Source organism: Podarcis filfolensis (genome assembly GCF_964270895.1).
Source record: "Podarcis filfolensis genome assembly, chromosome: 5".
NCBI classification, from domain to species: Eukaryota; Metazoa; Chordata; class Lepidosauria; order Squamata; family Lacertidae; genus Podarcis; species Podarcis filfolensis.
The window spans coordinates 16039827-16061416 of record NC_139608.1 but is presented as its reverse complement, the minus strand read 5'-3'; the positions used below and the strand labels follow the sequence as shown (position 1 = coordinate 16061416).

The following is a 21590-nucleotide window of genomic DNA, read 5'->3' as shown; positions in this document are numbered from 1 at the left end:
AAATAGAAATCAAAGTTAAAATACAACTAAACCAAGTAACAAATAACCATTCAGAACAACTGAAAGAGCAAAGTATGCATTGCTGGGAGAAGAGAAGACTAAGGTTAGACATAACAGCGCTCTTCAAATATCTGAAGGAACATCTCCTGGGTGGAAACTGAAGGGAATCATCTAAAGATTCAGAGAACCTTCCTAATGGCAAGTGTTGTTCAACACTGGAACAGACTGATCTGAGAGATGGTGGGCTCTCACGTGCTGAAGAGCCTGGGCAATGTCGGGGATGATATAGACACAGCATCCTGCTTTGCAGATCCTGCGCTGAGCAAAGGGTTAGACTAGATGATCACCAAGATCCCTTCTAAATCGTAATGATCTTATGACAGGAAACCTCCCCAAACTGCAAATAAGCAAACATGGCCAGCAAGCCAAAAACACTGAAGTTTCCCAAGGCAAGTAAATAAAGATGTGAATTTGAATTTTCCCTTAAACTTTTATAATGACAAATGGGGGAAATTGCAAAATTCATATATTTGCAGTCTGCTATTGTGTCTACCTTTATCTCCCTTTAGACGTCATGATGCCAGAACATCAGGAAAAATGTTTACATATAGATGAATTTTGCAAGGAACTTTTAATGTGTCACTTATCACCATCATCTGAAAGCACATTTGGGGAATAGATAGTCAGATATAGGGCACAGGAACTCTGGACTCTATCCAACACCTACTGAAATTAATGAACATGACTAAGGTCAATAGGTCTGCTCAAATAAAACTGAGTTGGATAAAACCCTGCATCTCATTTGATGCAGATATTCTGCACTGGTACCAGAGAAAATCTCTGGACCTATGGCACTGTGTTAATTTCACAACTGTTCTGTTGGGTTTTTTATTTTTTACAAAATAAATCATCTACTACAAAAGTAAGAAGCATATAGCTCCATTAATGCCTCGCTAATTATTGATACAGTGTGATATAAATAAAATCCACGTCATCTGGCACCAGAAAAGTAGTATTAATACTGATTATGAGGTTTTTGAAAAGGCTAAGGGATTGCTGTGTGTTTTTCTTTATTTAATGAGGTTTCACAAGCTGCAGGCCCTCCATGGGAGTGGGCAGTGCTAACACCTCAGCTGGCATCAGCACAAGTCTCAGCCAGCTATGATCCATGCTGGACTTGGTGGGTGAGTCAGTGGGGCTAGAGATGGCAAGTGGGACAGGGGAGGTTTGGAGAGCTTTTGTGGTTTGCTTAAAAAAACAAACCACATCTATTCCCTAAACTCCATAGCTCAGGGGTGTGCTCCTGGAGGCCAAATGCAGCCCTTAAGGCCCCTGTGTTTAGCCCTAGTTCTTGGCCCCTCTGCAAGCAACATGCCTCACCAGCTCTGTTCCATGCCCAGCTCAAGTGCTTTTGCCAGTGTCATAGGAGCATGGCTCAAAGATGGAGTTAACTCTTTATAAGCAAAACCACAATCTCCACAACTTGATTAAGTGTTAGGCTCAATGTTGTTTTTCTAGAAAAAGATGTGCCAGAACTCACCATGAACACCTCCCTTGTTGTCTTAGAAGGTCAATGGCACCAACCTGAGAGGTGACGGAGCTGGGTCCCAGTGAGCTCCGGCTGAACAAAAGCCCTAATGAGCAGCTCATTCCCGGTGGTCTTCCTCCAAGTAATCAGAGACTGTGCCTGCATGCAGCTAACCTCTCCTCTGCCCTTTTCATGTCTCTTCTGGTTCTGAGACAAAGGGAGAGAGGTGCTTGATGCAGCAGGAGGGAGACATCCTTGCTTCTTCACCAACCTGATTCATCTCTGCCTCTTGACCTCCCTCCTCCTACCCTCTTGCTTCAGCTTCTGTCTCTGATTATTGCCTTCTGTCTGCCACAGACTCTCCCAGCTCACGAAGCCGTTACCTCATCAGTTTCCACACCTCTTCCCAGTCTTCTCCTTCTTCATCGTTGTCCCACTACCACTTCCTGGGCTCTGAGCCTTCTTCCCTCAGTGGTTCCCTACCAGGTTCCTCCCACTTTTCCTCTGCATCCAACCAGTCCATGACAGCTAGGCTGGAATGTGTCCCTGAACAGTGATTACTGGATGGAGAGGTGTGGGTGGGTGCAGAAACCAATGGCTTTGGTATGGCTGGAATGTAGCCTACTGTTCAAAGGTAGGGGGCACATCCATTGCCACACCCTCTTTGTCTTTGGCCTCTTTGTCTTTGGCTACACCCACTATTGGCATTTGGCCCCCATAAGGTAGCCTATAACAGAATGTGGCCCTGCCCCTGCCACAGGCCCTTCATCGAAGCTGCAACAAGTCACTGGCTCCCCACAACAGAGATGGCTGGTGCTCGGTGGGGAAGCCCTGGAAGGTGCTAGTCAATGTTAAAACTGCTTTCACCCGAGTCTCTCTCTGCCCCCTTAAGAAATGACATACTTTCACAGGATGCTTTTGTATTGTGTCCCCAGACCTCATCAAAATATTAGGCCAGCAGAATAAAGAGTTAGCCATTTCAAGCTGAATTTTGCCGATTTGGGGACTGAAAGATACCTGAGGAAACTGGTTCATCTTCTTTCTTATGACCAGTTTCCTTTCAGGCTCTGATTTTAACCATAAACTTCTCAGTTGGTAGGTTGCATACCTTCCCAGTTGATAACTTCCTGTATAAAGTTGCACTTCGTAAAACTTAAGTTATGCAGGGGAGACAGTTACCAGCTGCCCACTTCAATCCTGAGGTTTCTGCCTGTGCTTTTGAAAATCAGAATCATGTAGGATATGAGGCCAACAAAGCACAATGCCTTCACAAAGCAGCAACACGCCTTTTCTTCTTCTATCTAGCCAACTATGAGCATAAGCAAATGTTCTTCCCTCACCACAAGCTATAGCAAAAACTCACTCTTTCCAACATTCTTGTGGTCTGTTTAGACTTGCAGGCAACATTTCTCATTGTTGATTAGCAATGATGATATTGTTCTTGCTATGTGCATGTTGTTTTATTAATCCTGACTGTCGGGGTTTTAGTAAAAAGTTTGGAAATTTCTTACTTTCTTTCAAAAGAGCTCCCCTGATCAAACTTGGATTTGCTAAAGTCTGCTCATGTTTTCTTCACAGTGATGGAAACAAGTCACGAAGATAATCACAGTAAGGCTATGCCATGGTTTCGATTTTCCTCTTGGCATAATGTGGATGCATGCTTTCCCAGTATTACGTTTACCTGTATTCAACACTAATACAGATTTCAAACTATACTTTATCATCTTGACACTGTAATAAAAATCCTCATTTGCAATAAGAAAATTCCTTATTTGCAAGATTTAAAGAAGGGGGGATCTGGATTTTGGAGAGGGTGGGGGAAGGTTGGTATAGTGATGGGTACAAGTATTAGTGTCAGGGGGTTGTATAGACCTTAGCAGAAGAGCTTATAACCACAAAGTTCACCTCTTACCTTCTGTTTCACTAGATAGGCCAAGATATCCAAAACAGTATGAGCGACAGAATGGCGCATGAGCTTCAATGACCCTAGGTAAAGGGACCCCTGACCATTAGGTCCAGTCGTGGCCGACTCTGGGGTTGCGGCACTCATCTCACTTTACTGGCCAAGGTAGCCGGCATACAGCTTGCGGGTCATGTGGCCAGCATGACTAAGCCGCTTCTGGCGAACCAGAGCAGCGCACGGAAACGCCATTTACCTTCCCGCCGGAGCGGTACCTATTTATCTAATTGCACTTTGACGTGCTTTCGAACTGCTAGGTTGGCAGGAGCAGGGACAGAGCAACGGGAGCTCACCCCGTCGCGGGGAATCGAACAGCCGACCTTCTGATCAGCAAGCCCTAGGCTCTGTGGTTTAGACCACAGCGCCACCCGTGTCCCTTCAATGACCCTAAGTAAACAGTAATTACATACTGTATATACACACAACAATAGCAGCAACAACAACAACCATAGTGCATAAGGAGCAATGTATTTATTTGTCCATCAAGCCCAGTATCATCTAGTTAGACTGGGAGGGACACTCCAGGGTCTCACCACCTGCTACTTAATAATTTTAACTGGAAATGAGAGGGACTTGATATTCTTCTTGCAAAGCATGTTCTCTATCACTGAGCTATAGCTGGTCACCAGTCATGACCCTGAACAATTTAGGATCATCAGTAATCTTGGCCACCTCACTGCTCACCCCTAACCCTAGATCATTTATGAACAAATTTAAAAGCAGAGGTCTTAATTCTAGTCCTTAGGGACTCCACTTTCTACATCTATCTATTTAGAGAATTGCCAGTTTTTTCTTACTTTTTTTATTCTGGTGGTTTTAAACAACACCCAATCATTATGGGGAGATCTGACCCTCTTGACTTTGCCTTCCAACTTCCTTTCTAGCAATCCCCTCATTTTGGGGGAGTACAGAGTGATGCCACCTCCAGTACACCTTCCCTGTCTTTCCGTGTTTCCTATAGGGACACAGGTGGCGCTGTGGTCTAAACCATTAAGCCTCAAGGGCTTGCCAATCAGAAGGCTGCCGGTTTGAATCCCTGCAATAGGATGAGCTCCTGCTGCTCTGTCCCAGCTCCTACCAACCTAGCAGTTTGAAAGCATGTCAGTGCAAGTAGATAAATAGGTACCACTGCGGCGGGAAGGTAAACGGTGTTTCCGTGCGCTCTGATGTCTGTCACGGTGTTCTGTTGCACCAGAAGTGGTTTAGTCATGCTGGCCACATGACCCAGAAAGCTGTCTGTGGACAAACGCCAGCTCCCTCGGCCTGAAAGTGAATTAAGCGCTGCTACCCCATAGTCGCCTTTCACTGTACTTAACAATCCAGAGGTCCTTTACTTTTTTTTACCTACAGAGTTTGCATCCAGGCCAAAAGGGGGGACTTGTCAGCCCAGGATCTCCATGCACACTGTTCAGGCTTGTGTCCCAGGGAAGTCACTTTAGTGCTTCTAACGCAAGGGTTTGACTTCACTCCTGGAGGCGAACTCCATTGTCTCTTGAGACAAACGGATGCCAGCAAATAACTTTATTATCTGCAAATACAAATATTTTATTTTTATTTGACTAGTAAAATACAAGCTGGTCCTCCTATATTATTTATTCATTCACTGTATTTTATTTTGTGGGCATCAGAAACTTCCTTCATACACTACTGGGTGCAGGGTGAGAGCAATCACAAGATGATCACTACGCTGGATAATATATAAACAGAGGCCTGGTCAGGCAAAGAATTGGTGTTTCTCCAGAAAGTGACACTGTGGGTAAATAAAGCCAGGCAGTATTTATTCACTGAAAGGGTGCTAAATTGACTTCCTCCCACACTGTACCCACTGAAAGTGGCAGCACTTTGATCAAAGACAAGCCATCAGCACCAAACTCCAGAGGGAGACCAAGCAGCAGGTCAAAGCAGGGGAAGCATGAAAAATTGGAGATTGCCACGAGTGAGATTCAAGAGAACATCCGTACTGCCTTTCTTGTACTTGGCATTATAATACCGCATAGCTTTCTTTCTGTTGTTCCTGGAACCACTCAGGCATATAATGAATGGAGTCCTAGTGACTGGAAACGTTTGTCTTAAGCTGATGTTTCCATAACCTGCTTTCCTATTTGAACTTCGTAATGGATTTTTCAAGTGTTGACAGACTAGTTGCAGTGTCTCTGTGCTTCCTGGACTACTGTCCTCCCCTTTCCAACAATCCACCTGAATGTATCTGGCCATTGTGCAGGATTTTCATTGAATAATATAGACGTATGCACCCATCAGGAAGGGCTCCAGCGCTGGGCATGCAACGTGACGTTTCATGTGGACATAAACATGTTTGTGATATGACCGATTCCCATAACCCTTCCCTGCAGATTGTTAATAGGTAAAAGAGTAGCAGCATACAACATATTTGGGTTTAGGCTCATATGCCTGCTTCACAGATGTGAAAAGGGGCAAAACTGCTGGATTTCCTAAAGTTCTGGCTTAGCCTTCCCCAATGTGTAAGGGGGGAGGATTCCTGTTGAAAAAGGAAGGCCTTGGGGTCTCCTCCACCAGAACTATACCCTTGCTCCCTCCCCCACCAACTGGCCTGTGGAAAGGAGCCTGAGGAATCATGAAAGCCCATGTGGTGTAATGGTTAGAGGGCCAGACTAGGGCCTGGGAGACCCGGGTTCTAATTCCAACTTGGCCATGAAGCACACACGCCTTGGGCCAGTCCCTGCCTCTCGGCCTAACCTACCTCACAGGGTTGTTGTGGGGATTAAATGAGCAGGGGAGAACCATGCACGCAACCATGTGTTCCTTGGATGAAAAGGTGTGATATAAGTCAACTGGAAAATTATTAATATGGTGATGGAGGTTTTTATTAATGCATCTTTAATACCTGGATCCTGAAAGGTGGTGTGTAAATCACTGTAATACGTAGTTAATTAAATACACTTTTAAAATGACTCGTAGATTCTACAGTAGACGTGAATTTGAACCCAAATCTTCTAACACCGTGTCAAATTCTATGCACTAGGTTGCTGGGTCCCCTCTTATATTGCCATGGGTGTTAAGTGTGCAAATTAACTGCAGGTTAGTAAGGGAGTAAGCCCCACTGCATCTAGTGGAACCGAGTTGACATGGTTACATGGCTGTAACTGGATATTCTCTCCTACTGTGCATGTGGCAGGTTTCATTTCAATAAAAACACCTCATTTAACCGTTTATTATGGTAAGAGACAATAGCCAATATTTTATCCAACAACAGAGTTTGCCATTTGAATGAAATTCCTCTGAGATAAAACAGAATGTTTCAGTACTAAAGGTGCTTGGGGGATTAATCACTGCTTCTACCTGTTCTCACACCCTCAGTGTCAGCTTTAACCATGGGACCCATAAAACCAGAAATCTCACTGCTAAACATTGCAGCCAGAACATAATTGCACATATGCTTATTTACTTGTACTGTATATTGTAATCAAAACTTTCTTTTTTAAAATACGACTTGGTATTGTGACTAAGTGTTAGTACTGGACCAAGCTATTTTCTGAACTTATTTTATGTGGAAAGAATGTATTTGAGCAGTGTTTTTCTAGCGATAATACGAAGAAAGAAAATACGTAAATAAAGAGACAGATATCACTGATTTATAGGCTGTATAAGTTGAATTAATAATAATAATAATAATAGGCTACCAGAGAAGCAATAGTCACAGCCTGTAGACCCATTATTTATATACTGAAATTGTATTGAAGATTCTCCTGTATGTTCATGGCATTTTATTACATTATAAATATCTAGCTAGCATGGACATTCCTTGTTCCTAGCTGGTTGGCCAAAAGTAAAGCTCTTCCAGAGATTAAGTACATGAATAATTTTCTTTCAAAAGGAAGATATTCCAGAGTTAGAATGTAGCCACCGAAAATGACATTGTGTAGATGCTCCTGCCATATCTGACCTGTGTAAGATGCAATCAGGAGTAACCACAGAAATTACAAAGGCACAAGCGGTCTGCAGATCAATGTACTGGATCAATTGTTGGAAAACTTAGCGACTGGCCCTATGTGGTGATACATAACCAAAACAGTTTATCAGATTGGATAATAGAGTCCTAGCAGAAGCATCCATTGCCTAGCAGATATAGGGTCCATTCACACAGTTGGGCATACTGTATACATGGTAGTTTCCTGCATTCCCTGGGGCTGTATCCACAATGACTTGGGTTCAGCTTATATTATGTATGTTCATGGTCCAGTGAAACTGCATGGAGGAAAGTAGCATCTGATCCTGATCTATCCCAGCATGACTGCATAGTACATTTTTGGCTCCCACACTCTCACAAATTGCTACCAGGAAGCAGCAGCTTAACCAAGGCACATCAGGTCAGGCATTCCTTTCACACTGGCTGTGTCCCTGGCTACTAAGGACACTCCATGTAAAGGAAGTGACAGCAAACCTCTGAACCCACCCTCAGTAACCACATGCAACTCTTTCCACTTGACCACCACCTTCTCAAGAACTTCACACATTGCAAAATAAGGGGCGGGTCTGCTGTAGTAAAAGCCAGAGCCAATTTCAGCTCCGTTGAAGTTATCAAAGACATGTGGGCATCACATTATCCAACTGACCAGAGAGACTGAAGCCAGATCAAAAACAATAATTTGAGACTTGTGAAATGAGTTTACCTATTTCTCAAGCAAATGTCCAATTTTATAGAACATATTTTCATTAAAAAATAAGAAAAGGGAAGGGAAAAAGCATGCCATAGCTAATAACTTTTGAAAAACTGTAGGGACTGGCACTTTCATGCACTTGGCAAGTTTAAAAGCCAGATTTTATTTAGTCCACTTTAAGTGTTGGAGGGTCTGTGAGTCCCAACTGTTTCACATCAGAGAAGGAAAACAACTTGAGCCCAGCCAAGACCACATTGGGGACTGCCAGCCTCTTTATGTGCCAAACATAAAAGCAACAAGTCCAGATGCTTTGATCCTCACATTTTTGGATTTAGTCCAGATTTTGGAGAAGAAAAAACAGCCATGCAAACCCTCACCCGCTCCTTATGTTAGGACAACATACATTATAACTGGAAATCAATCAATAGCGCTGTGACCTTCAAACGCAGTAAACGTTTGGAGTTGCTTTCTGAGCATGTAATCTAAATTGGGAATTGGAAGTTGGACAGAATCCTAATGCAAAAGAAAAACAGCGTATAGAGCTTCCATTTTTACATAAATCTGAAATCTCAAGGAAGAAACAGATGATACTTAAACTTTTTTTTTTTTAAGGAACTGAAATTGGCTTAAGGATCATATTCCAGGGAGACAGGCTGAGGAATCAATGCCGCAATCCTAAGATCCAATCTTTAACTACATTGCATTGCACTTGTGTCAGTGAAGGCTTGCCACTATAGCGCCTGTGTAAAGGATGGGAGGCAAAACTAAGGGGAGAGTAAGCAAAACAACATCTACCCATTAAATAAGAGGTAGGAGCAAGAAAGACAAAGAAGAAGGTTCAAAACTCAAGATGGTAATGGAAATTGGCATAAGAAGGAGAGGGAAAGATTGGTTGGGATCACGCAAGAGAGAAAGCAGTTGGCACAGACAGCCTGGAGGGAATGCAGTCTCACATGGTCTGTGGATTGCAGGAGGGATGTTGTGTGTGCTGGTATTTATTTGCCAAAACCAAGGCTGCAGACCCCTAGTAGGTCTAGTATAAAGATGTAACAGGAGGTAACAGAACAGGTTTTGAATTTCATCTCCTGCCCTGAGCTGGGCCAATTTTACACATAAAACACTTATTGTTATTTTTTTTTTTTTTTTTTAAATAATATTTATTGAAGTTTCCAAAATACAGAAAGAGAAGAAAAGAAATTATGAAGATACATTCAGAACCTTATTTTCAAACATCCACTTTCTGGGACTCCCCCCTTCCCCCACCCCTACCGTATTCCCCTTTCATATTGTTGTTTCCACAAGTTCTATTTCTGATTTAAAGCACAATTTATATACCCCATTGTTCAAATTTAAATTTATACAAACCTTATGCAACACCCTTGATAAAAAAAAAAGCAAAAGATCTCTCCCCATAGCCCACCCCCTTTTCTTTCCACAATGTCCCCCTTTTTTCCCATTAAAGTAAAAGCACACAGAATAAAAGTATAAAAAAATAAAAAATATATTAGAAAAAAGAAAACCAATTCAGAAAATAGTTGCAAGCCTTTGGATTCTAATTCTCCCTCCCCTTCCCCGGTTTAATTTCCCTTATCCTCCAATCTATGTTTCCAGCCTGGAAATCTTAAGTCCATCAATCCCATTTTTCCCCCAACTCCTTGCAGAATTATTTCCCATTTCTAGGATTACTTTCTTTAAAAATTAATTCCTAAATCTTTAAAAATGTCAAATTATAAAATTCCCCCCAGTTCTTTCAAGGTTATAGTCCAGCTTCCTCTTGTTCCGCTGCTAAAACTTTCTTATTCAGAAGTTTAGTAACTCTACATGGGTTGTTGTTATTCAGGAACAAAAACTTGCGTTCAGTCCCTTCCTTCTTCAGTAAGGTATTCTGTTGTCTCCTTTTAGTCTAAACACCCTGTAGACAAGATTCAGTTTCCGTTTTGCAGCTTTCCCAGGAGATAACCAGTTCTGTGAAATTCCGGAGTGTTGTATTTTTCCCGGCTTACGCCCATCTTTGTAATGTCCCGAAACTCCTCTAGGGGGGTTGTTGTAACTTTGTTTCCAAAAATCCGATTGTTCTCCGTATTTTCGCCATTTTGTATTCAAGTCTTAACAAATTATATCAAGTTGTAACAAATTTGACCAGCAAGGTCCTTGTAATAAAATCCTCTTTAATATTCCGACTTTGACAGCTACTTTGACAGCTGTCAAAATCACCGGCTCTTTTCACCAGGCTCACTCCTCAATCGCCCCGGTTCCCAGGGAGGGGGGTGCATTTTCCTTCTCCTTCAATTCTTCCTCCAGCACAATTCTTGTACTTTCCCATCATGGAATTCTTAATTTAGCAAAGATACCGTTCTTTTTGGGCCTTGGCTTCCCAATCCTTGTTTTAAAATGTCTACAATAGGGAGGGGGACTGACTTCCTTTTTAGATCCCCCCCCGCTCGTCTCAAATCCCAAAAATTTTTCTTCTTTTAAACCCGATTTCCAATTTACTCACGGGTTGTTGTTAAAAGTCCAAATTCTCAATGGAAGAAGTCAGCGCTCTCCGCCGGATGGCATGCGGCTTCGCTCGGCAGGGATGGCAGAGGACTCAAAGCACCACGCTTCTCCCCGGCACCCGATCCGTAGCCTTTAAAAAGGCTCCTTCACGAGTCGGGAGGGCGCTAGCGGTGCTAGCCGAGTCTCCAAGTCCACGGCCCCCGTGGCCGTGGTTTCTAAGGGTCCCCGCATCGCCGGTGCGGTAAAACCCAGCCCCTGCCGAGCCGGCTCCCTCCGGAGCTCGGAGGGAGTCCGCCATTCGGCGATGGCGCCAACCCGGAAGTCAAAACACTTATTGTTATGACACACAGCTGCCAGTCCATTCTAGTGGCATCAGTAGTGGGCAAAAGTATTGTTGTGTTATATTTGTTTAATTGTTTTCTGCAGGTACATTGGCAGGTATACTGGTGCATGCCATGTTCCTGTGTAACTTTTTGCACCCACAGGATGGCGAGATTCAGGTGGGAGCAAGTACATAACAGACTACTGGGACAACAGTCTGTTATGGGAGGAACCATAGCTTAGGGGTTGAGGTCTCACATTCAATGCCTGGCATCTCCAGCTGTAAAAAAAAAAGAATCAAATTGCTGTTGATGAGAAATACCCTCTGCCTGAAGCCATGCCCACTGCCAATTAGAGTAGACAACACTGGGCTAAATGAACAAAGACCTGATAAAAGGCAGTTCCCCATACTTGACGTTCCAAAAAGCAGTCAAACAACAAAGAACGCCTATTATCTTTATGCTCTGTCCATATGTTTCTACAAGCATCTGGCTGGCTGCTGTTGAAACAGGATGATGGACAACACAGTCATTAGTCTGAGGCAACAAGGCAGTCTAACTTTTGCTGGAAGCTAGTCAACAGCTTCCCATTCCCAGTCTGGCTCTGCAATGCACAGACGGGAAGTGGCGCACAGAAATTCAGGAACATTTTCCCATGTGATATTCCTATACAACGTGTAAACATCTGTAGGTTGTGTGGACAAGTGGGTAGGAATAGATGAATTTGTCAATTTCAGTTTCCCCTTCCCCCCCCCATCATAGTTTCAAGTCAGCCTATTTTTGCATCAGTATGCAATTAAAAAACCACAACACTGTACATGAAAATTCACACTCCCTTTTCATGCACATTTTCCCTAATATATACAATTTTTGTATGCAATTTTACCAAATATACACATTGTGCAAGCAATGTCCCCTAACTTAATGCATTTCTATGTTTTCTCACTAATATAAATATTTTTGAGTGCATATGAATTTGTATTTATTTTGGGGTTGAAGAACCATCACAAAACTTGGAAAAATGTGAAATTTGAAGGGAAGCTGCATGTTGGTTTATGTATTGGTTTTGGAGGCACAAATTAGGCAGGTGTGTAGAAATGCAAACTAAACACATTTCTCATCCATACCTACTAGTGAGAAGGGTCCATATGGGCTGGAGCTCCTCACACATATCCACTGTGGAGATTAAGGTAAAGGTAAAGGGACCCCTGACCATTAGGTCCAGTCGTGACCGACTCTAGGGTTGCGGCACTCATCTCGCTTTATTGGCCGAGGGAGCTGGTGAACAGCTTCCGGGTCATGTGGCCAGCATGACTAAGCCGCTTCTGGCGAACCAGAGCAGCGCAAGGAAACGCCGTTTACCTTCCCGCCAGAGTGGTACCTATTTATCTACTTGCACTTTGATGTGCTTTCAAACTGCTAGGTTGGCAGAAGCAGGGACCGAGCAACAGGAGTTCACCCCGTCGCTGGGATTTGAACTGCCGACCTTCTGATCGGCAAGCCCTAGGCTCTGTGGTTTAACCAACAGCAATTAGAAATTTTAAAATGATGCATTCAGTTACCTGAATCAGAAATGTATTGGTATGCCTCAAATCCATCACATGATTTCAGCTGCAGAAGATATGGGTGTGTAGATGTGACTCTGCTCACCTGACCACGTTGATGCTCCTTACCGGAAGATAGAGAGGTATGGTACAGACACAATGGCAGATCCAATCTAGTGCTCCTAACCTCTGCTACATTTGCACTGAACTAACCTGTCCCCTGCCTTGTCCCGCTACCTCTTGGTAAGCAACAGCAATGCAACCAACCAACCAGAGGTCAGGTGGGCAGTGACACCCCATAATGATGTCCACCCACTGAATTATTTCCTTAAGAGGATCCTTCGGGAATGATCATCCATCATAACAATGGTTCATAACCAGTACCACTGGCAGATACAAATCACCTACCTGGACTAAAAACAAACTAGACAGTGGAATGACATAACTGGACTGGGCATCTTTCTGCCCCTAAGACACCAATTTCATGCATTGTTTGTACAGTATCAAGTGTTGCAAAACAGAAAGTAAAGAGACACAAAGATACCTGAAGTTCTGTGTGTCTTAAGCAGTCCAGTTTTGCCCTATGATTCAGCTGGTTTTATTTATTAATAGTTGTATTTATGGTGTCTGGCTGCTTCAGTCTCCATCACTTGCAGGGGTTGGCAAGGTTTACTTTGCCTGGGCCGGTTCACTCCAGCGGAGAGCCCTCCGTGAGACGGATTGCACCCGCCCGCGATTTCAGGTGCCTGCACAGATGCAATTTTCGGCGCCACAGAAGTGAGTCCCCACGCCATGCTGGTTTAGTGCAGCACGTGGGGACTCGTCAAGCAGGCGACTCGGTTCAGGGGCAGCTCATGGGCCGGTTAAATGACTCCCGTGGGCCGCTTGTGGCCCTTGGACCTTAGGTTGCTGACCCCTGACCGAGAGCAAGGGTAGGGAACCTGTGGCCCTCTAGATGATGGGAGTTTCTGTCAAACAACCTCTGGAGGCCACAGCTTCCCCACTCCCTAGAGGCTTCTTTATAAAGAAATTTAATTTTCCATACCCATAAGGATTTCTCCAAGAGTTATACTATTATACATGTTAGTTGGACACAGAGGATGAACAAGTGTTTGATTTATTTTAAAATGGAACAATATTATGGTGAGTTGTGCTCTACTTTTATTCAGACTTCCTTGAACTTTGGCTGGCTTGGTCACTAACAACAGATGCTAATTACTGTGAAATCCATGCAGCTGATCTTCTAAGCTACTCCAATTATTAGCTCATACTACTGTGACCACACCCAGGTCTTCCTTCTCCAGGAACAGATGCAGTTGGCTCACTAGCTAAACTGCAAAAGCACTCCTGATGACAACCACTACAACTATCATCGAGATTGCTATTATATATTGCATATAGATTTAGCCTCTGGATCTACAGGAGCAAGGGATAGTCCAAATAGAACTCCAGAACTGTGAACCCCTGTCCAAAATAAGCTGTACCCTGTTGTAGGCTCAAGGGTCCTACTCACCAAGAATACTTGGGCTTCTTCAGAAGGAAGAGTGGGATAAATAAAAATAAAATGAAAAAATACTTGTCTTGCTTTGATTACATTTTAGTTTCTTGGCCCACATTGTGTGGTCCTCTGCGAGTCCATTCCTTCAACTTCATATTGATCTCGCTGCTCCATTATCAATTACATCTCACAGAATCATAAAATTGTAGAGTTGGAAGGGACCCTAAGGATGATCTAGTACAGGCTTCCTCAACCTCGGCCCTCCAGATGTTTTGACACTACAATTCCCAGCATCCCTGACTACTGGTCCTGCTAGCTAGGGATCATGGGCCAAAAACATCTGGAGGGCCAAGATTGAGGAAGCCTGATCTAGTACAACCCCCTGCCATGCAGGGATATGCAGCTGCCCCATACTGGGATCAAACCTGCAACCTTGGGCATTATCAGCACCACACTCTAACCAACTGAGCTATCCACTTTTGATGCTACATCTGCTGCATCAAACAATATCTGCATCAGTTATGGGAGACTGCTGTGTGCAAGACCTCCAGATCCTCACCTTATTGAAACTTTACCTTTGAGCTGACAGAGACATGGAAAACTGCCTTATACGAGGCAGTCTTTCACATCACCTGCCATAGACTGAATCTTCAAAGTGCAAATGGTCCCCATCCCCCCACAAGCAGTAAGCACTGTTCCGGTTGGACAAAATAGATGTACATTCTCTACAATAAATTCCTCTCCAGACTTCCAGCAAACCTGCACTTCATCTGACGTCTGCTTGTTATATTTGGAAAGCTCTTCCACATATTTTATAGAGACAGGAGTAATATCTAGGGTTGCCGCCAGACATATTTATTCCAGCAAGTGGCAACATATGCCTTTAGCTGCTTCGAAGGCACAAAACCAATAGCAGGAATTGATTCCATCACAGCATGCTAGAAAACACTTCACCTGTTGAATTTCCACATCTCGTGCAATTGTAAAAAAAAGCAGTTTGAGCCGACCAGGGCATGGCAAGAAACAGTAGCAAACAATCCTAGCTGGAGACCAGCTGGTCTGGGTAGGTGTCAGTTCATAACAATAAACCCCTCCCATAACAGAATACATATGGCAAGGCAAGCTTAAGAAACACATCCAAATATCCATTGGCAACACAGTGGGCAGTAACAGTCGGGGAGCAGCCAAAATCCTGCTCACTGTAAATATGTAACAGCCACTGTAGTCAGAGCCAGAATGTTCCTGCTTTTATACTACCAGCCCAAAGTTTTTGTCCCAGGATTTATCCTTCTACCTTTGTGCTATTTCATTTGACTACAGCATCCATATAAAGTTCAAAACTGGAGTGGGGGGGTCACTGGAGATTCCAAGCTTCCCAAAGCAATTAAAAGGATTCTGCACTGAGATTTGCTTACTGCGTTTGTAAAACACAACACGATTTAATTGCACTGTCACTAAATACCAATCTAGACAATATCTTGCTAGTTTGAAATCCTTAGGCTGCCTTTTACATTTTAATGGCTACGAACAGCCATTGGCACAAAGTGAACTGAGCTCACACAAACTTATCTTGCAACAGGCCTACAAAAATTACAGAACAGTAGCACCAAAGCTGTACTAATCTTGCAATGGACAGCTTTTTGGTTAGATTAAATGAGTGTCCTGCATGAGCTATTTAGAGCTGCAAAATATTTAGGTCATTTCAGAGTCATAGAGTGCCAAGGGTCATCTAGTCCAACCCCCTGAAATGCAGGAATCACAGCTACAGAATCCCTAACAGATGGGTGAGGGGGTCATACTTCCAACTATATTGCGCACCAAAGTACATTATTATTTAACTGAAATAGTTTTGTTTGACTAATTGATCAAACAGTTAATTTTGCATATAGATAAAAGAAACTGTCATGAAACGAGAAACATGTTTTTTGACAAACATGTGCATATGATGTAGCAGGCCCAATAATTTTAGTACATTAATTCCTTCCTGTACTTGCATTAAATATAACAACAACAACAACAACAACAAATGTGAGGTTACTTAGGGCATCTTCTTAGTTCTTTTAAAAAATACTGCTGATAAATCTAAACAATGATTAAATCACTGAACCCTAAAATATGCCATAATACCACAATTGCCAATTATTTTGCTGATCTTTTTCTGTTGCTAAATGCTACATTTTAAGGTGGAATAGAGAATTTGTCTATTACCTTTGCCTTGAATGGAGAAAAGTAGAGACAGGCCTTCGTATATTCTGCGGTACAGAAAAATAAATGGCTACTCTGTATTAGGCTAACATAAACCAGGTGCTGGCCCCAGGGGCTGCCTTCCTGTAATAGATTTCTTTCCACCAAAGCTCTTCAAGGAGGGCGTGGGGGAGTAGATTTCGGATACTAGATTGGGCCAGAGGGTGGAACCTCCTGTTAAACAAGAGTGTTTGTAGTTGTGGTTACAAGCAGCAAGATCCCAGAGAACAAGATGGTGTTGCGAATCGCACCACCTTTGCTAGGGACTTTCAGCCTGCATCATGATCACAAATCATTTCCTACGACAGGAGGTTATGTGTTAAAGATGTTCATCTCGAAGCACTTGCAAAAGGTAGAGCCTATGCTATCAAAATATCAGGATAAAAAAAAACAAACCCATGTCTGGCAGGGGGTTGGACTCGATGGCCCTTGTGGTCTCTTCCAACTCTATGATTCTATGATTCTAAGTGATTCATTCATTCCCTTTTCAGCTGTACGGCTTCCTTGGCTCCTTGGACTTCTAAAAGGAGAAGCTGTTGTTTATATTAAGGATGCTTCTTATGTTTAGAGAAAGGGAAACATTTGCAAATGATGCTGAATAACTGCTAGTATCTCCAACAATTTGACAGAAAGGCTCTTGGCATGAGCGTTTGGTATGCATTGTTTGTTTTAACTTATTTTGTCCATTTTTTAAAAAAGCATGATGGTGGTTTTGATCAACTCTTGCTGGTGGAATTCCATTAGTACATCTGCTTAAAAAAAAAAAAAGATAAGCAGACAGTGTGCTAGATGAGCCTAAATCGGGATTGGTGTTGGGTATATTTTTAGCCTTTTATCCTTATGCCTAATTGAGGATGACATGCAATCATGAGGTTTCATTTCAGAATGCCGTCTCTTTCCTCTCTCTTATTAAGTGGTGGAGCTGACTTTGGCTGCTGTCCACAGACCACTTACATCAGAGTACTTGGACATTGTAGTCGAGTCCTAGCGATTTAAGCAGAAGTAAACCAGTGTGAGTAGTTTGTTGGCTGTGTATCATCAGCAGTTTGGTGGATATATGAATTTTAGGACATGTCCACACACAAGATTTCTACTGAGGTTCTGATATCATGAGTCAATAATCCAGGCAGCATCTGATTTAGTAAGGCATATGGCAGGGGTGAGGAACTTTTTTTCTTAGTTTCCTGGGAGTAAATTCTTGGGGATGCGCACTAGTGGTGTACAGGGCTAAAGCCAAAATTGAAGCAATATCATTACTCTTTGATAATTTATTTTATTTATTAAGTCTGTATACTGTACAAACTTGTAAGTATATTGTAAAAATGCAATATAAAAACACAAACCAATATGCCCCCCACCAAACACATTTAAAAGGGGTATAAGATGTTAATCAGCCAAAGGATTGGTTGAAAAAGAGAGTTTTTGCCTGGCACCTACCTGGGGAGAGCATTCCACAAAAGTGGGGCCACTGCAAAAAAGGTCAGTTCTTGTATGGCTACCCTCCGGACCTCTCGTGGAGGCAGTCCATTAAGGATTGTCTCAGATGATGATATCAGGGTCCAGGTGGGTTCATATGGAGAGAGGAGGTCCTGAGCCATTTAAGGCTTTATAAGTCAAAAACAGCACTTTGAATTGGGCCTGGAAACTACTTGCCAGTGGGCCCGGATCTATACAATATGCAGAAACTCTCTTGCCCTGATGAACAACCTGGCTGCTGAATTCACATTCAGAAGGCACAAATGATCAGATGTACAAAATCATATGCTTCAATGGTTTTCCTATTGATTATTGTGGATGGAATTCCCAAACTACAAAGAAAAGAAAGGAGAGTAGGGGCCTTGCAGTTTCCCATTAACAGTTAGCACCTCAACAGCAGACTGAGCAGACAAGCAGGTCGGTCTCCCCCAATACAATGAGACGTACTACATTTCTACTTAAAACACAGCAACTATTTCTAAACTGTTATTTATAAATATGAATTAGCAAATGCAAATTTACGCAGATATGTGCCATCTTTTGTCCTTTTTGAGGGAGGGGCACCAGTTAATCAGTTCCTCTTTTTTAAAAAACCAATACATATGGACACCCTACTCAATACCTAACACCAGACCTCACCATTCCCCATCTTTTCATATGCAACATAGAGCATTCAATTCTATTTTTATTTATTATTTTTTAGTCCCACCTTTCTTACCCAAAACGACATGTATAAAGCAAGCAAAATGGCACTCTAAGCCAACAACTACCACCACCCAATGGCAGCAAGAATCGCATTAGATTACAAGGCGCAGGCCCAAAATGCAACATTTCTTACCTGATATCTACAAGTTGGTAATGCAGGGCTTTTGCTAGTTTTTTCCTAGAGAGAGAGAGTTCTACAGAATTAGAATAATTATTTCCTCCACACAAAAACAGAACCATCTCAGGGCAGAGCACCAGTTTGTGGACTAGTTCCCACTAAAGAGGTATGATAACCCTGAATGTGGGCTGCACCATTTCAGAATGCTGGTAGGGACTCCAAGCTCCTGCCTGATTTTTATTTTTTTTTTAATTACGGTAATCCCTGCACATAGAAATCTAGATTGAAGGGAGAAAGCTTACTGTCCAGACTCACCTTTCGTTTTCTGCGGGAGGGAATGCTTCTGTAGTGAGGAGCAGTCCTTGAGTGAACTACCCCTTGCAATTCAAAGTGGTGCAACCCAAACAAACAGTCTTTTTCTTCTCTCCCCCACCGCAATAAAAGGCCTCAGGTTGTGTGAAGGTCAGTAATTAGGCCTCTTCAGTGCTTCCTGGCCTGGCTTGGGGAGAGATAGTTGGAGGACTAGGCCTCAAATCCTTCAGGTTTCAGCCACTTCAGCCTTCCCTGCCTGGCCTGGGGAAAGATAGTTGGAGGACTAGGCCTCAAATCCTTCAAAGTTTCAGCCACTTCAGCCTTCCTTGTCTGGTCTGAGGAGAGATAGTTGGAGAACTAAGCCTCAAATCCTTCAAGTTTCGGCCACTTCGGCCTTCCTGGCCTGGGGAGAGACAGTGGGAGCACTAGGCCTCAAATCCTTCAAGTTTCAGCCACTTCAGCCTTCCTGGCCTGGCCTAGGGAGAGACAGTGGGAGCACTAGGCCTCAAATCCTTCAACTGTTGTGGCCGCTTCACCCGCTTCCTTGCCTGGAAGGACTGTTGGGAGGAGCAGGCCTCAAATCCTTCAACTGCTCCATGTCTTGACTTCAAGGAATTTGAGCTGCTGGCCGAGTCCTCTTCAGTCAGTTTCCTGTGAGTAAGGAGGCTGCTGCTCCTGGATCCTCTCAGCTGCTCATTGCCACCATAACACCTGCCATGAACTCTCCACCTGAGTTAGGACAGAATATGCGGTAAGAGAAACTCGCCACCTGTCTACTGACTGAGCCATGTTTTAAACAATAGGTTGACCCCCAGTTTCAGCTGAGCGCTGTTTCATTTGCTTGTGGTTTCTATTGCTTGAGGAAAATCCCTAGCGGTTTCACCCTGAAATGCAAAATATGCGCAGGCTTTGGCTGGAAAGTGGAAGGAAAAGCTTTGTTTGAAGTTTCTTTTTTTTTTCATCAGATGTGGTCCAAAGAGAAGAAAGCCCAATGGGGAGGCATTTACCCTCAGCCCACCAATTAGTCGTGGGACGGGATGCCGGGGAAATGCTAATCTATAAGGAAAGCTCTCGTGGTTTAATTGATTTAATCAGTAGACTTAAAGCTTGCAGCCCTGCTTCGTACTAATTTTGCAAAATAGCCTAATTATGTTAATTGGGTTTCTTTAACCGACTTAACTTTGCTGGATAACCAAACCACAAGGGCTCAAAAAGCAAAAAAAGTGGGGGGTGGGGAGTCTGCTAGGTTCCATAATAGGAGATGGCGTCTCCTTGCAGCAGGTGGTGAGAGAGGCTGCGCCCTAGTGGTCGTGAGAGTTGTTGTAAATGATGATGAAGAAAACCAAGGATAGGGTTGCCATATTTCAGACAGTTAAAATCTGGAGACAAAAGTTGTTGAGCTTTTTCTGCAAAATCTCAGTTTAAAAAATGAAGTTTTTTCTGGAATTGGCCAAAATTGGCACTTCCAAGATGGGTTGCCATATGTAACTGGATTTCCCCGTACATTTCGGTGATTTTGGACACTGTTCCTGACGACCGAATCCTGAAATTCCAGATGTATGGCAACCCTAGTTGACCCAATAGGGTTCTGAACAAATGCTTGGCAGTAAATAAGGCTGAGTGTGTGTGTGGTGTTACGTACACTAACTGGATACAGTACAATTTTCACAGTTATTGATAAGAGTCACCACCTTTTTCTCTCAACCTTTTTTCTGGCATGGAGAGCAGATGTGGAGTGGCAGGGGCGGTGATTTATTGGCTGAATTTTTATGTTCTCTTAATGTTTTAGGTACATGAGCAGGGCCAGTAATAAGAGCAATTCTAGTTTCTTACACTTACCAAGGCAGTGTGGGAAAGAGCCCAGTCATAAAACATGGATATGCCTAAAATTATGCAGAATTAATTAGAAGAATTCTGGAGAGTACCCCTTCAGAATGCATGTGTGGGGTATGTTCATCATATTTTTGAATGTATTTTTATAAAAAGCTTAACATAGTCCTCTCCCTAACACACTTGCCTACTGTGTGAAGGGAGGTTTTTATAGAAGCACTAAAAAAAGGCACACACCTATCTGCAACATCATTCTTTCCACTGAGTAGAAGGCAACCAGATCTGACTTTTGAGAATGTTGAAGAATATCTACGAATAGGTGAAGAAAGCAAGGTGGGATTGTACTCAAGCGCACTGGGAAGGAGATTTCACTCCTGCAATCTGAAGTTGTACACTCCAGGATTAATTTACTACATAATTCTATGTAGAATAGATTTTTCACCCATCTCCTATGTTGTCTTGGAGTTGTGGAACCACCTTCTTAGCCAGCTTTTTTCACTAAACTATTAGAATCAGGAGCACCCACCTAGTACTTAAAAAAAAAAAAGAAACTGGCATAAGTGAATACAGTCATACCTCGGGTTGAAGTAGCTTCGGGTTGAGCATTTTCAAGTTACGCTCCTGATTCTAATAGTTACTTCCAGGTTTCACGTTACGCCGCTTGTGCATGCGCAGACGCTCAAAATGACGTCACACGCATGTGCGGAAGTGGCAAATTGCGATGTACAGACGTGGGTTGCGTTCGCTTCAGGATGCGAACGGGGCTGCAGAACGGATCCCATTCGCATCCAGAGGTACCACTGTAAACATGACCCTCCCTCTACTGCAGGGGTTGCTAACCTTTTGTGGCCAGTAGAATTTTGAGAAAGTGTGAGGGGCACCAGTTACAAAATAGCTGTAACATCTGAATTGGGAATGG

General features: G+C 43.1%; 2 long non-coding RNA genes across 5 annotated transcripts in view; one reads left to right on the top strand and one right to left on the bottom strand.

Moving 5' to 3' along the window:
* The window catches only part of LOC310762482, a 46035-nt gene extending 27342 nt beyond the window's left edge, over positions 1 to 18693 (bottom strand). For both annotated transcript variants that reach the window (XR_014548009.1, XR_014548010.1), the window contains exon 1: positions 18545 to 18693. This is a non-coding gene — a long non-coding RNA (uncharacterized lncRNA). The remainder of the gene's footprint in view (positions 1 to 18544) is intronic.
* A 152-nt stretch (positions 18694 to 18845) lies between these two features.
* LOC310762477 overlaps positions 18846 to 21590 on the top strand; it is a 102111-nt gene continuing 99366 nt past the window's right edge. For all 3 annotated transcript variants that reach the window (XR_014548000.1, XR_014548001.1, XR_014548002.1), the window contains exon 1: positions 18846 to 19592. This is a non-coding gene — a long non-coding RNA (uncharacterized lncRNA). The remainder of the gene's footprint in view (positions 19593 to 21590) is intronic.